The sequence below is a fragment of the Nicotiana tomentosiformis genome, chromosome 6 (assembly GCF_000390325.3).
Source record: "Nicotiana tomentosiformis chromosome 6, ASM39032v3, whole genome shotgun sequence".
Lineage (NCBI taxonomy): Eukaryota > Viridiplantae > Streptophyta > Magnoliopsida > Solanales > Solanaceae > Nicotiana > Nicotiana tomentosiformis.
In genome coordinates, this window is record NC_090817.1 from 32102673 (window position 1) to 32117627 (window position 14955).

General features: G+C 37.6%; 1 non-coding gene across 1 annotated transcript; it reads right to left on the minus strand.

The window, feature by feature from the left end:
- Positions 1-9439: 9439 nt before the first annotated feature.
- On the minus strand, positions 9440-9546 carry LOC117274766 (small nucleolar RNA R71). Its single transcript, XR_004504957.1, has one exon. It is a non-coding gene; the product is annotated as a small nucleolar RNA R71 (small nucleolar RNA).
- Between the last annotated feature and the right edge of the window lie 5409 nt (positions 9547-14955).

Genomic DNA, 14955 nt, shown 5'->3' on the forward strand with positions numbered 1-14955 from the left:
CACAATGTAATCTCAACCTTGAATCAATATTCGAAAGTTACCAAATCTCAGTCAAACCAGATATGAGTCACCCAACATTTCAAATAACCCGCTAAGCATGTGATAATAGAATTTAAGGCTACAAAATAGGCAAGAATAGAATTTCACTCGCATGCTATGACTCGACAACGATGCATAGATGCTCGTCACCTCACCTATGGATCGTATTTAACAACCAAACACGTAGCAAATGAACACATAATACCTATTCCCTCAAGCCAAAGTTAGACACGACACTTACCTCGCTCCGAAGGCCACTTAATTCTCAATCACAGCTTTTCCTTTGGGATTCACCTCCAAACCACTCGTATCTATTCAAAAATGATTCAATAATATCAAACATTGCTAAAGGAATCAACTTTAATGAATAATTACAGATTTCCCAATTTTTCCTCCAAAAAGTCAAAAATCGACCCCGGGCCCGCTTGGTCAAAACCCGAGGTTCGGACCAAAATACATTTACCCATTCACCCCCGAGCCTGAATATGTAATTGGTTTTGGAATCCGACCTCAAATCGAGGTCTAAATCCCCAAATTCCCAAAATCCCTAGTTTCTACCCTAACCTCTAATTCTACCATGAAAACTCTAGATTTTAGGTTAATAATTCAAGAAATATAATGGGTAATTGAAAGAAAATGGTTTAGAATCACTTACCAACAATTTGGGGAAGAAATGGCTCTTGAAAAATCGCCTCTCACCGTTTGGTTTTTGAGAAAAATAATTTTTTGGCTAAAATCCCGTTTTTGGATTCTGTTAAGTGCTGGGCGACAATGTTCATCGCGTTCGCGAGAGCACTGTCGCGTTCGCGAAGGGTACTGGCTGCCAAGCCTACGCGTTCGCAAGACCCAGCTCACATTCGCGATGGTTACCCCCTGGGCTTCGCGTTTGCGAGGCATTGCTTGCGTTCGCGATGAAGGAAAGGATGACTCCCCCTCCCCAATGCCTAACACTACGCGTTCGCGATGGGCTTGTCGCGTTCGCGAAGGGTAACGCTCCCATCGCTTCGCATTCACGACCAAGCCTTCGCGTTCGCGAAGAAGAAATCTTCAGCTGCCCAGTTTACTCTTCGCGTTCGCGAACGCGAAGAAGGGCATGCCAGAACACGTGCTGCAGCAAAATACCAGATCTTTAAAGTCCAAAACATCCCGTGGCCTATCCGAAACTCACCCGAGCCCTCGGGGCTCCAAACTAAACATGCACACAAGTCTAAAAATATCATACGAACTTGCTCGCGCGATCAAATCGCCAAAATAACACCTCAAACTACGAATTTAGCACCAAATCAAATGAAATTCTCAAGAACACTTTAAAATTTCTATTTTCTCAACTGGACGTCCGAATCACGTCAAATCAACTCTGTTTCTCACCAAATTTCACACACAAGTCATAAATATCATAATGAACGTGTACCGGGCTCCAGAACCATAATACGGACCCAGCACTAACAATGCCAAACATCAATCAATTCGTAAAAATAAATAATTTTCAAACTTTTAATTTTCATCAAAAATTCATAACTCAAGCTAGGGACCTCCAAATTTGATTCCGGGCATACGCCCAGGTCTCATAATTCGATACGGACCTACCGGGACTATCAAAATATGGATTCGGGCCCGTTTACCAAAAATGTCGACCGAAGTCAACTAAAATTAACTTTTAAGGCAAAAATTCTTATTTTTATTAGTTTTTAATATAAAAGCTTTACGGAAACCTATCCGGACTGTGCACGCAAATTGAGGAGGGTAAAAATGAGATTTTTATGGCTTAAGAGTACAGATTCGAGTTCAAAAATATAAGATGACCTTTTGGGTCATCACATACGTAAACCCCAATTCAAGTGCGCGTTTCACGCGACTTGACCATAAATTCAAATAATAATAAAAATAAACATGTTGTAAACCACGGGTGAGTTTCACGTGGCGCGATTTGCAATATGTACCAAAACAACAAGTGTACGACATCATAGCTTGTTCAAATAAATTCCATAAATACTAAAAGCAGTTAACCAAATAATTAAAATGGTCAAAAGTTAAAATGCACAATAGATTTAAAATATGTAATAAGTCAGATAATTAGACCAAGCATTAATTGTTAAGCGACCGTGCTAAAACCACGGAACTCGGGAGTGCCTCACACCTTCTCCCGGGTTAATAGAATTCCTTACCCAGTCTTCTGTGTTAGCGGACCATAAATAGAGTCAGTCTCCTCAATTTGAGATTTTAAAATAAACCGATGACTTGGGACACCATAATAATTGTCCCAAGTGAGGACTCTAAATTAAATAAATAATCCCATTTCGAATAATGTCACTTAAATTGGAAAAACTCCCCTATCCCCTATCCCTCGGGAAAAAGGAGGTGTGACAATTCTAAACCCGTTTAAGGACGAACATTTGTTTAAGAGGGGAGAATATAACGACCGGGCCGATATTTTTTTATAATTGAGCCCTATTTCCTTATTTGATGCTTTCCGTATGCTTGATTGTTATTTTGTGACTTGCTGGGTTGATTGGTTTGTGATGTTGGGTTATAATTCCACATATTTTGACATTATTCACCTTATATGTTTGTTGTATTGATGCTAATTTGAGCGACGTTTGATCTTAATTGAGTTTTCTTTTACGTATACGAACACATAGATATAAAATGGAGAGAAGTTGCATGAAATAGTACCCAGAAGCTACAAAATAGAGGCAAAAAGAAGACATTGCAAGAAACTGAAGAGTCAACGTCCAGAACAGTATAAGGACATGAAAACTCACAGCCTTAGATAGTGCAAGGCACTATCCATCGCGCTAATATTGACTCCCCTGATGGTGAAAGGCAATGTAGTTTTGGCACCTCTGATGGCGCCTTGCACTGTTGTTTTGGCTACTCTGATGATGCCCCCACGCTGACAAGGTCTATCCGAGCCACTTTTGTTTTCTCCTCAATTTTGGACATGGAAACTTTAGTCCTACGATAAAAATACTTCTTAAAGTTAGTTTTTAGAGGGTTAGACATTATTGGAGAGGCAAAAGGCTGGAGAAACACTTGAAAGCAACGAACCACAAGAGTTTTCTCTCCGTTCTTCCTTAATCTATAGTTTATTACTTTCCAATATTATTATGATTGTTAGTATAGTTATGAGTAGCTAAACTCGTTATCTAGGGTTTGATGGAGCCTTTTGGAGGATGATTTTCTGCATTTAATATAAGTTTGCCATTGGATTTTCTCTACTTGTTCAACTACGTGATTGTTGTCGTTGATTAAAGGGCCCTCAATTGACTGTGCTTATTCAATGTCTATTGCTTGGAAAATGGTACATATTTAGATAATTTTTGAACAACGTCACTCCTAACTTATGTAAAGAATCAATAAGGCGGGTTTAAAGGTGGGTTTAGGAATAACAAAGCCTTGACGTGGTCATAGTGAATGGTAAAATAGTGCCAACAAGCGTAGTTCGGGAGAATATGTTTAGTAAATTATTGTAGTTACTCGAAAGAGAATTACGACACCTGAAGTGCTCACGATCAGTAGAGGATACTTAGGCGAATGTAACGACCTGATCAATCATTTTGAGTACTAGCTATCCTTTCTTTGTTTCGAGACTTTATGTAGCTTTAATTAATGATTTATGACTTGCGTGTGTGGTCTGTGTTGATTTTCAAAAAATTTAAATGTGAAATTTTGACTTTAACTAAGGCTAGAGTTGACTACGGTTAACATTTTTGGTAAACGGCCTCAGATCGGATTTTTGATGATTCTAATAGGTTCGTATGATGATTTTGGATTTGTATGTATGGCTGGTTGGGGTCCCTGGTGACCCGAGGTTGTTACGGCGCATTATGGAAAAAACTAGAAAATTGAGTTTTGAAGTTGAAAATCTTGAGTTTTAATTATCGATTCTTGATATTTGATGTTATTTTAATGATTTGAGATAACAAGCGAGTTTGTATGATGTTATTAAACTTGTGTGAATGTTCGAATTGGAGCCCGAGAAGCTCGGGTGAGTTTCAGATGTGTTTTGAATGATTTTGGAATAGCTGAGTATCAATTGGTGCTGAGAGTCTGCAGATCTCGCATTTGCGAGGTCTTGCTCGCGAATGTGAGCATCGCTTTTGCGAGTGATATATCACATTTGCGAAGATGCACTGGGGGCTGGCACTTTGCATTTGAGAAGTTTGTATCACATTTGCAGACATGGAGGGCTCCGCATTTGTGATGGGTCTGTGACATTTGTGACACTGTGGACTTGGGGTAGCTTCGCATTTGCGGACTGCCCAGGGTTCACAATTGTGAGGATTTCTTCGCTTTTGCAATATCAGAGGGCTCAAAAGTTGTTTTTTTTTGCGAACATCGCAATTGCGAATAAGAGTTCGCAATTGCGACATCTACAGCTGGGTAAAAGTTGAGAATTTTGGGACTTAGCTCATTTTACACTATTTTGGAAACCTAGACTCCATAGAGGTGATTTTTGAAGAGCGATTTCTTCCCAAATTCATTGTTTAGTAACTTTAACTTGTTTCCAATTAATCTCAATTACTTTTCATGAATTCTATTATCAAATCTATGAATTTCAAAGTAGAAATTGGGGGTTTTGGATAGAATTTAAGAATTTTATAAAATTGAGATTAAACCTCAAATTGAGGTTAGATTTTTGAAACAAATCACATATCTCGGCTCGGGGGTGAATGAGTAATCGTATTTGCTCTTAATCTCGGATTTCGATCACACTACCTCGGGTTGACTTTTGGGATTTTTGAAAAGATTGAGTCTTTCTTGATTGGGGATGTTTTCTTTACCATCGTTTGACTTACTTAGATGATAATTGAATAGGTTTTGATTGTTTTGAGGAGTAATTCTAAGGAAGATGGAATTTGATTGTGGAAATTGTTCAGGAATGAGGTAAGTTTCTTGCCTAGTTTTGTCGAGAGAATATTTCCTAATAAAATGATATTTTTTGCTACATGCGGGGGTGATAAACATGCGAGGTGATGAGCGTATATGCATGTGCCAGGATTATCCATGCTCGGGGTAGATCATATGATTTTTTGTACCTTGATGAACTTTGTGATTTCCTTGACTTATGTTTTACTTTATTTCAATGATAATATGAGTACAAATGTCAATGTTAGGAACCATGCTTTAGGTTACTACAACTTGATTAAATATGATGGACTATTTGTGAGACCGTTAATGTGCCAAATTCGGACGTAACTATACCTAAATCACGAATACATGTCTATGCCCATTATTCTTGAGATACTTGGGTTTCATACATATGTTGAAGATCATGTTTGAGCTTTGTTGAGATACTTGAACAATGAGTTTTTTGAAGTTTACTGATATATTTATTGGTGAAAAATCTGTGATTGCTTTTCACGAGGTGTATTTTGCGTTATCACTCTGCTTGATGTTATCTATGCTTATACCTTGCTTGATGTTGGTGTATATGCTTGGTGAGGAAGAGAGTAAAAGCACGAAGGGTGATGCCGTACAATTATTCTTACATTATCATGTAAGGATGAGAGTAAAAGCACGAAGGGTGATGTCGTGCAATTATTTTTACATGATTATGTGAGGATGAGAGTAAAAGCACAAAGGGTGATACCGTGCAATGAATTTTATATTATTATGTGAGGACGAGAGTAAAAGTACGACGGGTGATGTTGTGCCATTATTTTTACATTACAACGTGAGGATGAGAGTTCATGGCACGAAGGGTGTTTCCGTGTAAGCGAGTATGAGAGACATGCATTATATTATATTATCTTTCCCGTATGTATATATTTATACCTTTATCCCGAGTTGTTATTGTTGCACTATGCTTTCTATGTTGCTTATGGTTGTTTCACCTTTGCCTTCTACCTTATTTGTTATTGTTCCATCCATGCCTTCTATTTGCTATTATTGCTATATTCATGCTATCCTTCTTGTTTGTTATATTTACATCTATGCCTTTTCCTCGTTTGTTGTGGTTCCATCTAAACCTTCTACCTTGCTAGTTATCGAAATCTATGTTCTCCTACCTTATTTGCTATCATTACTTCTGTGCCTCCTACCTTTTCTGTTACCATTATCCATATGCTTCTGCCTTGTTTGTTACTGCTTTCTATGCACCTTCTACTTTGCTGTTATTATTATTGGTATTCCTTCTACCTGGTTGGTACTATTATACATATGCTTGGTGAAGATGAGATAAATATACGAAGGGTGTTGTCGTGCTATTGATATGACATACATGCATATGTTTGGTGAGGATGAGGTAAATGCACGAAGGATGTTGCCGTAACATTTGATTTGATGTCTTGAACATATTCCTCTTATTATGAAGATTCGTGGGTTTACTTTGTTGTTTTAGTGGCTATTGCTTTAACCTCATGACTTGAGATGATAGAAAAGGATTGGCGATGATATTGAAGAACCTGATTCTTATTTCTTTTATTTAATCATACACTACTTCTCATATTTGTTCTTGTAATCTACTTTGCTATTTCTAGTGTTGTTTCTATTGCAAATTTAACTGCACAAGTTATATTAGTGAGTGTCTTTCGACTTAAAAACCTCGTCACTATTTCACCGAGGTTAGTCAAGATACTTACTGAGTACATAGGGTCGGTTGTATTCGTACTACACTTCTGCACCTTGCATGTAGATATCTGGAGAAGAGCGGCTGCGGAGTTCGAGGGTCTAGCATTGAAGACATACCAATTCTCCAGATACAATCTACCATTTATTCGTGGTAGTTTAGAATTTATATTTCTGTTTATGTAGATTTCAAACAGATGATGTATATTTCCTCAAACTGGAGTTATACTCTTATTCTTAGTAGCTCGTGACTTATATTACCAGTCCCTGGAATAGTTGTATTAAACTCGTTTGGCTATTTCATTCGTTATCTCTGTTGGTTCCTTATCATAATAGTTACTTATACTGTTGGGCTTACCTTGCAAGTTGGATTAGGTTACATCACGACTTAGGGGGATTTTGGGTCATGACAACGAATTTATAGGAGACGTAATGGGGAGGATTCAGAAGATTGGGAAAATCAGAACTCTAGACCTTTTCAATATTGTCTACAACATTTTCTTTGTTAATAATAAAAAGGAAAAGGGCCAACAATACCCCTAACGTATTGAAAATGGCTCAAAAATACCCTCTGTTAACCTTTTGGTCCGCAAATGCCCCTAACGTTTGTTTTTGGGATCAAACTTACCCCTATATCTAACAGAAAGGTAAACAATACCCCTAACGTATTGAAAATGGTTCAAAAATACCCCCCGTTAACCTTTTGGTCCGCAAATGCCCCTAACGTTTGTTTTGGGCTCAAACTTACCTCTATATCTAACAGAACTAACCTAATCAATTTTTTGACTTTAACTTTACCATGTGGCATTTTCTTAACCCGCCACGTGTATTATTTGTATTAAATAAAACCCACATCTATCTTTTAAAATATCTAACGACCCTGACCCTCTCCTATATATTTGGACGGTCGACTAAAAATAATTATATTCGCTAGTTAAATATATAAAAAAATATACATTGATTATATAAAAATATGTATTATTATACATTAATATTTTAATATATATTTACATGATATTACTTTTAGGAGAAATTATACGATGTAGTTTTTCCTATTAATTATGATCTATAACTCAAATTTATTAAGCAAATCTAACAATGGAATGATAGTTTTTGCTAATATTTTAGCTCTATAGTTATATATTAAAACACTATTAATTCCCATTAAAAATATCATGTGAAGTCCATTAATGTGTTAAGCAGTTGGATATGTATATAATTAAAGGTTTTAAATAATTTCCTTTCCATATGTTTCTTTGCTTCTCCTTTAGAATCATATAAATAGAACATTATCATTTTTATGTTTGCAAACTAAAATTTATATTTGTTAAACTTGTTAAGATCTGCAAAATTTAAAGGGAAAACCACACCGTATAATTTCTCCTAAAAATAATATCATGTAAAATATATATTAAAATATTAATATATAATATAAAAATTTATATATATAATCAATGTATATTTTTTTATATATTTAACTAGCGAATGTAATTATTTTTAGCCGACCGTCCAAATATATAGGAGCGGGTCAGGGTCGTTGGGTATTTTAAAAGATACAGGTAGGTTTATTTAATACATATAATATACGTGGCGGATTAAAAAAATACCACATGACGAAGTTAAAGTCAAAAAATTGACCATGTTAGTTATGTTAAATATAGGGGTAAGTTTGAGCCCAAAAACAAACGTTATGGGCATTTGAGGACCAAAAGATTAACGGAGGGTATTTTTGAGTCATTTTCAATACGTTAGGGGTATTGTTGGTCCTTCTGTTAGATATAGGGGAAAGTTTGAGCCCAAAAATAAACGTTAGGGGTATTTGCGGACCAAAAGGTTAATGGAAAGTATTTTTGAGCTATTTTCAATACGTTAGGGGTATTGTTGGCCCTTTTCCGATAATAAAATTACAGCATGTTACTTACTTTTCTTTTAGTTAGTAAACACTCAAAACTCATTATTTAACTTTTCTGGAAGTTGATTACTTGAATTCCTTGACATTAGTAGGTTAATTCTCTGTGAGATTCGACTCCGGACTTGTAAACCGAATTATATTTGCAATGACCGCTAGACCTTTTAGGAGGCATAGTTGGGCATGATCAAATTTTGATGCCATTTTTGGAAAATTTAACTGTGTTATTAATTACAACTAGAAGAATTGCTAGGATTCTTAGTTTAGTCAATTTTCTTGATTTTAATTTTATTACATTAAAATTCTAACGTTTGAAATCTTATGTGTTACAAGTACGTGCCTAGAAACTCCCCGCGAACTGGTGAATTATTAGAAGCATTACTAGAACTTGAGAAAGCTTTTAATGCATTAAATCATGAAAACAAGAATGACAAACAACAACATAATCCAAGATAACAAATTGAACTAGACATGGATGATGGTTTAGACAATCAAAACAACAAAAACAATAGGAGTGACCCAAACAATTAGGGCGCGAAACCTATTTTTTCAGAAGCATCCCTTTATGATTGGGCACAACCCACTGCTGACAATCTGGCAACTGCAATTGCAGTCCCTCAGATACAAGCGAATTCCTTTCAAATTACAACTAACATGATACATCTGTTGTAGAATAATGGATTGTTCTCCGGGTCTTACATTGAAGATCCACAACAACATCTGAAAAGTTTTCTGTTAATCTGTGTCACTCAAACACAATCGAATGTGACACCAGAATCAATCAGACTGTTATTGTTTCTATTCTCAGTGATTGGGGAGGCTCATACTTGGCTTAACTTGCTCCCCATAAACTCCATCACTACTTGGTAGGAATGAGTCAAGCAATTTTTGAACAAGTTCTACCCACCTAATAAGACTACAAAGCGAGTTGATGAAATATTGAGCTTCAGGCAGAAACCAGCTGAAACATTACAAGAAATGTGTGAGAGGTTCAAGGGGATGTTGTTTAAGTATCCACACCATGGCATTCCAGATCAGATATTGGGACAAAATTTTTATATGGGATTGGCAAATAGCTTGAAGGCCAACGTTGATGCTTCAGCAGGTGTCACATTTTTGAGTAAATCGTTTAGAGAGTGTAAGGTCCTACTTGATAAAATGGCTCAAAACTCAAGATTGATGACAAGAGACACTGCACTCACTCTTGTAGTTCACTCAGTAGCTCTGGACCCGTATAACTCCATAGCCGAGAATATGGCCACTCTGATACTCATATAAGTATCCTCACTAAGAAGATTGATAAATTAGGCCAGAAGATGGTACACATAGTTGATACGACTACTAGAGAATTATGCATACCATGCATTAACCAACTATATCTATGCTTGTGGAGCAGTGAAAGTGACAACCAAAACTACCAAGAAAATATGAACTATTTGAGCAACCTTTGGGGGCGAGAGACAAGGTAGTTAGAATTGAGGACAACAAAATCAGCAGTATAGGCCAACACAACAACAGTATAACAATAACAATAATAAAAATCCTGGAGTTATGCGACCACAAGGTCAAGTTGTGCCTTATTAAAGGCAACAAGGATACAATCAACAGAATCAACAACTAACATTATCAACAACCTCAACAACAACAGATAGTGAAAAAAGATGATGGGTTGTCCGAAATTAAAGGAATGATGCAACAAATCATTGGGTCTAATAGGAAGATAGAAGAAAAGGTCTACCAGATGCAAGAAAAGGTTGGTAGTGGCGCATGACTCAACTATCAAGGGTATTAAAATTTAACTGGGGCAGATCTATATGGCTCTAAATAATTGTCCTCAAGGAATATTGTCTGCAGACACAAACATCAATCCAAAGGATCGAGGACCAAAATAGTTGATGACTGTAAGTATCAGAAATGGTAGAGATCTAGATCTGGAGCAAGAAATTGCTCGAGATAGATGACCAACTGCAACACTTATGCCAGTACCATTTGAGGTAGATAAGTCAACTGATTTAACGAGGTAACAATACAACATGCGCAAGAGGAAACAAGCAAGGACAAGGAAGTTGCAAAAGAAACAAAGCAAGTGCAAGAGAAAGTATCAAAAAATGCTTGAGTAGGAATCGACTCAAGTCACAAGAAAGAAGTAACCTCCAGCACCCTTCCCGCAAAGGTTGGCTAAATATCATAAAGTTGATCAGTACAAAAAGTTCATGGAGATGTTAAAGCAGATTCAGGTGAACATTCCACTGATAGATGCCTTCTGAGAGATTCCAGGTTACGCAAAAATGATGAAGGACTTGATGTATCACAAGTTTGACTTTCAAGACCTGGCCACTATGACATTGACTCAGATTTGTAGTGTTGTTGTTACAAGACCTGTAGCTGAGAAGCTATCCGAACCTTTGAGTTTCACAATTTCATGCACTATAGGCAGATATGCATTCGCCAGAGTGTTGTGTGATTTGGGGGAGAGTATAAATTTGATGCCCTTGTCTATCTATAACAAGTTAGGCATTGGAAGATCAAGGTGCACATATATGTTACTACAACTAGCTGACCGAATGATAAAGAAGCCATCAGGTATACTTGACGATGTACTTGTGTAGGTTGGGAGGTTTGTGTTCCCAGCAGATTTTGTCATTTGACTGCCAGGTTAATGAGGAGATTCCCATAATTTAGGGTAGGCCACTCTTGGCCATGGGGAGATCTCTGATTAACTGTGAAACTAGGGAGCTAAAAATGAGACTAAATAATATAATGAAGAAATACATTTAATTTGCAAAGGTCCATGAGGCAACCCAGTGAGTTTGTTAATAGCTCTATAATTGAAGCAGTAGATGTGATCATGAAGAAGGAAGATGAGACACTTCCCGCAAAAGACCCTCTAACAGCCTGTATCATGAACTTAGAAGAGGTAGACGGTGGGGACTTAGTGGAGTGGGTTTTGGCTCCTAAAGGCCAATTGTACTGGAAAAGAGAGCTCGAATTCGAGCCTTTACACTTAAAAGAAAGAAAGACCACTCCGTCTAACCAATCAATTGAAAATTCACCACTGTTGGAGCTAAAACCGCTCCCATCTCACCTCAGGTATGCCTTCTTGGGACCTAACTCGAATTTACATATTATTATCTCATATGGTTTGTTAGATGTGTAGGTAGAATAACTTTTGCAGGTTCTAAAGGAGTGGAAAACTACAACTGGTTGGACTATAGAAGACATAAAGGGTATCAACCTAGGCTTTTGTATGCATAAGATTCTACTGGAAGATGGGCACAAGCCTTCCAGAGAACATCAAAGAAGGCTGGACCCAAATATGAAAGATATAGTGAATAAAGAGATGATCAAGTGGTTAGATGCGGGAATCATTTTTTCCATCTCAGATAGCAACTGGGTTAGCCGAGTTCAATGTGTTCCAAAGAAATGTGGAATGACTATGGTATAAAATGAGAACAACAAGTTGATCTCAAAAAGAACAATCATGGGATGTCGAATCTATATGGACTATAGGATATTGAACAAGGCCACCCGAAAAGACCATTTTCCCATGCAGTTCATTTATCAAATATTAGATAGATTAGTAGGGAGGTCCCACTTTTGCTTCTTGGATGGGTACTCAAGGTACAACCATATCTCTACTGCCCCTGAGGATAGAGAGAAAATATTGTTCACTTATCCATATGGCATTTATACTTTCCAGAGAATGTTGTTTAGCCTATGCAATGCACCTGCTACATTCCAAAGATGCATGATGGCCGTCTTCACTAATATGGTAGAGGATATAATAGAGGTTTTCATGGATGATATCTCAGTGGTGGGGAACTCGTTCAATGATTGCCTTATAAATCTTAGAAGAGTGTTGAAGAGGTCTATTGAGACTAATCTGGTGCTAAACTTGGAAAAGTGCCATTTCATAGTACATAAATGTATAGTATTGGAACACCTAGTGTCACAGAAGGGTATAAAAGTCCACCGTGCTAAAGTAGATGTGATAGAGAAATTGCCACCGCCCAGTTCTGTCAAAACAATAAGAACTTTCCTTGGTCATGCTGGATTCTACAGGTAATTTATAAAGGATTTTTCCAAAATTGCTAACCCTTTTTTGAAATTGCTTGAAAAAGATCACTCCTTTGTGATTTCTGATGATTGCAGTAGCTTTCGAAGAGTTGAAGAAAAGGTTGGTGATTCCACCCATCATAGTTGCATCTGACTAGGAGAAACCATTCGAGTTGATGTGTGATTCAAGAGACTATGTTGTGGGAGCAGTTCTTCGGAAGCAAAAAGATAAAGTCGTGCATTCAATATACTATCCAATTAAAACCTTGAGTGGTGCCTAACTCAACTACACCATGACCGAGAAGGAGATGCTAGCAGTAGTGTTTGCATTCGACAAGTTCAGGTCATACCTAATATGCTTAAAGGTAATTATTTATACAGATCATGTTACTCTCATGTACTTGATTGAAAAGAAGGAGTCCAAGCCACGCTTGATTCAATAGGTGCTACTATTGCAAGGATTTGACCTAGAAATTTGTGACTGAAAGGGAATGGGGAATCAAGTAGCTACACTTGTCCAGGCTAGAAGGAGCAGAAAAGAGAGTAGAAGAGGAAAAGATATTGGAGACTTTCCCAGATGAACAACTATTAGAAACAAGCCTCGAGGTAGCACTATGGTATGCAGATATTGCAAACTACCTAGTGAGTGGTATTATTCTTATGACTTGTTATTTGTGCAGAAGAAAAGGTTCTTTCGTGATTGTCGCATATATTTCTTAGATGAGCCTTATTTGTTCAAAATTTTTATTAATAACATGATCGGAAGATTTATCCCTGAGATAGACATTCTACTATTTTGCATGCATGACACGCTTAACCATATGGTGGCCATTTTGGAGGAGTAAGGACAACTTCTAAAGTGTTGGATTCGGGCTTTTACTGGCCCATGTTGTTCAAAGATGCGCACTTTTAGGTGAAGGCTGTGATGAGTCCCAATAGACTAGGAATATTTTCCGTCGACATGAGATGCCCATGTATCCAATTCAGGAGGTAAAAGTATTCGATGTATGGGAAATCTACTTTATGGGACCAATTGTCAGCTCATATGGCATTAAGTACATACTGGTAACTGTGGACTATGTCTCGAAATGGGTGGAAGTTATGGCACTCCCAACGAATGATGCAAAGGGAGTCAATGTTTTCTGAGAAAGATTATCTTTATCCGATTTGGCACTCCAAGGGCGATAACCAGTGATGGAGGCACCCACTTCTGCAACCGATCCTTAGCAAAGTTATTAGAGAAATATGGTGTTCGCCACAAGGTTGCCACTCCGTACCACCCACAAACAAGTGGGAAAATGGAGGTGTCAAACAGGGAAATCAAGAGTATTTTGACCAAGACAGTAAATGCTACTCGTACTGATTGGGCGAGAAAATTGGATGATGCATTATAGGCTTACTGCACTATGTTCAAAACTCTGATTGGTATTTCACCATATAAATTGGTGTTTGTAAAGGCGTGTCACTTACCAGTGGAGTTAGAGCATAGAGCTTTATAGGCGTTAATGCAATTAAATCTTGACATTGAAGCCACTGGTACGAGTAGAGTTACAGAGCTGCATGAACTTGATGAGTATCATTATCATACGTTTGAGAGCACCAGGTTGTACAAGGAAATGAAGAAGATGTTCCATGACAAAAATATTGTGGAGTGAGCTTTTAAGCCTGGAGACTTAGTAATGTTGTACAATTCAAGACTAAAATTGTTTCTAGGTAAGTTGAAGTCAAGATGGTCAAGACCATTTCATGTGCTAGAGGTACATCCTATGGGAGCAGTTGCAATTGAGTCGGAAGATGGAGCTCACAAGTTCACAGTCAATGGGCAAAGGTTGAAGCAATACCTTGGCATGGGCAATGAAGAAAAAGTTATATCGGTGATGTATTTGAATGAACCCCAAGTGTTGAGTGAACCATGATCGTGATGAACTCCGTCATTCCGCGACGTCAAATCAGGCGCTTCTTGGGAGGTAACCCATGGTTGTGTTGTACTCGTCATGACGTGATGTTAACTAAGGCGCTTATTGGGAGGTAACCCAATTCGTAGAGTAGATATAATTTGTTTTTTATTTTATTTTATAAAGAGGCGGGGTAACAAATTAGTTTTATGTGAATTTTACATGTTTTGCTAGGTGTTGGAGCTACTTGGAGAAAAGATGTGATTAAGTCATAACAAGAGGTGAGAGTATGAAAATGATTATATATTGGGCATAAAAAAACCTTGTGGGCAAGCCTCATGAAGCCTAGCACTGGAAACACATCGCATATAGCTTTGCCTCGTGCCCGAAACTTTGCGCCCCATAGCCTGCCTTGCTGTGTCTACCGCGCCAAACTTGGTACGGTGGCCTTCGCATTGCAATGCCTACATCGCCAAATTTGGCGTG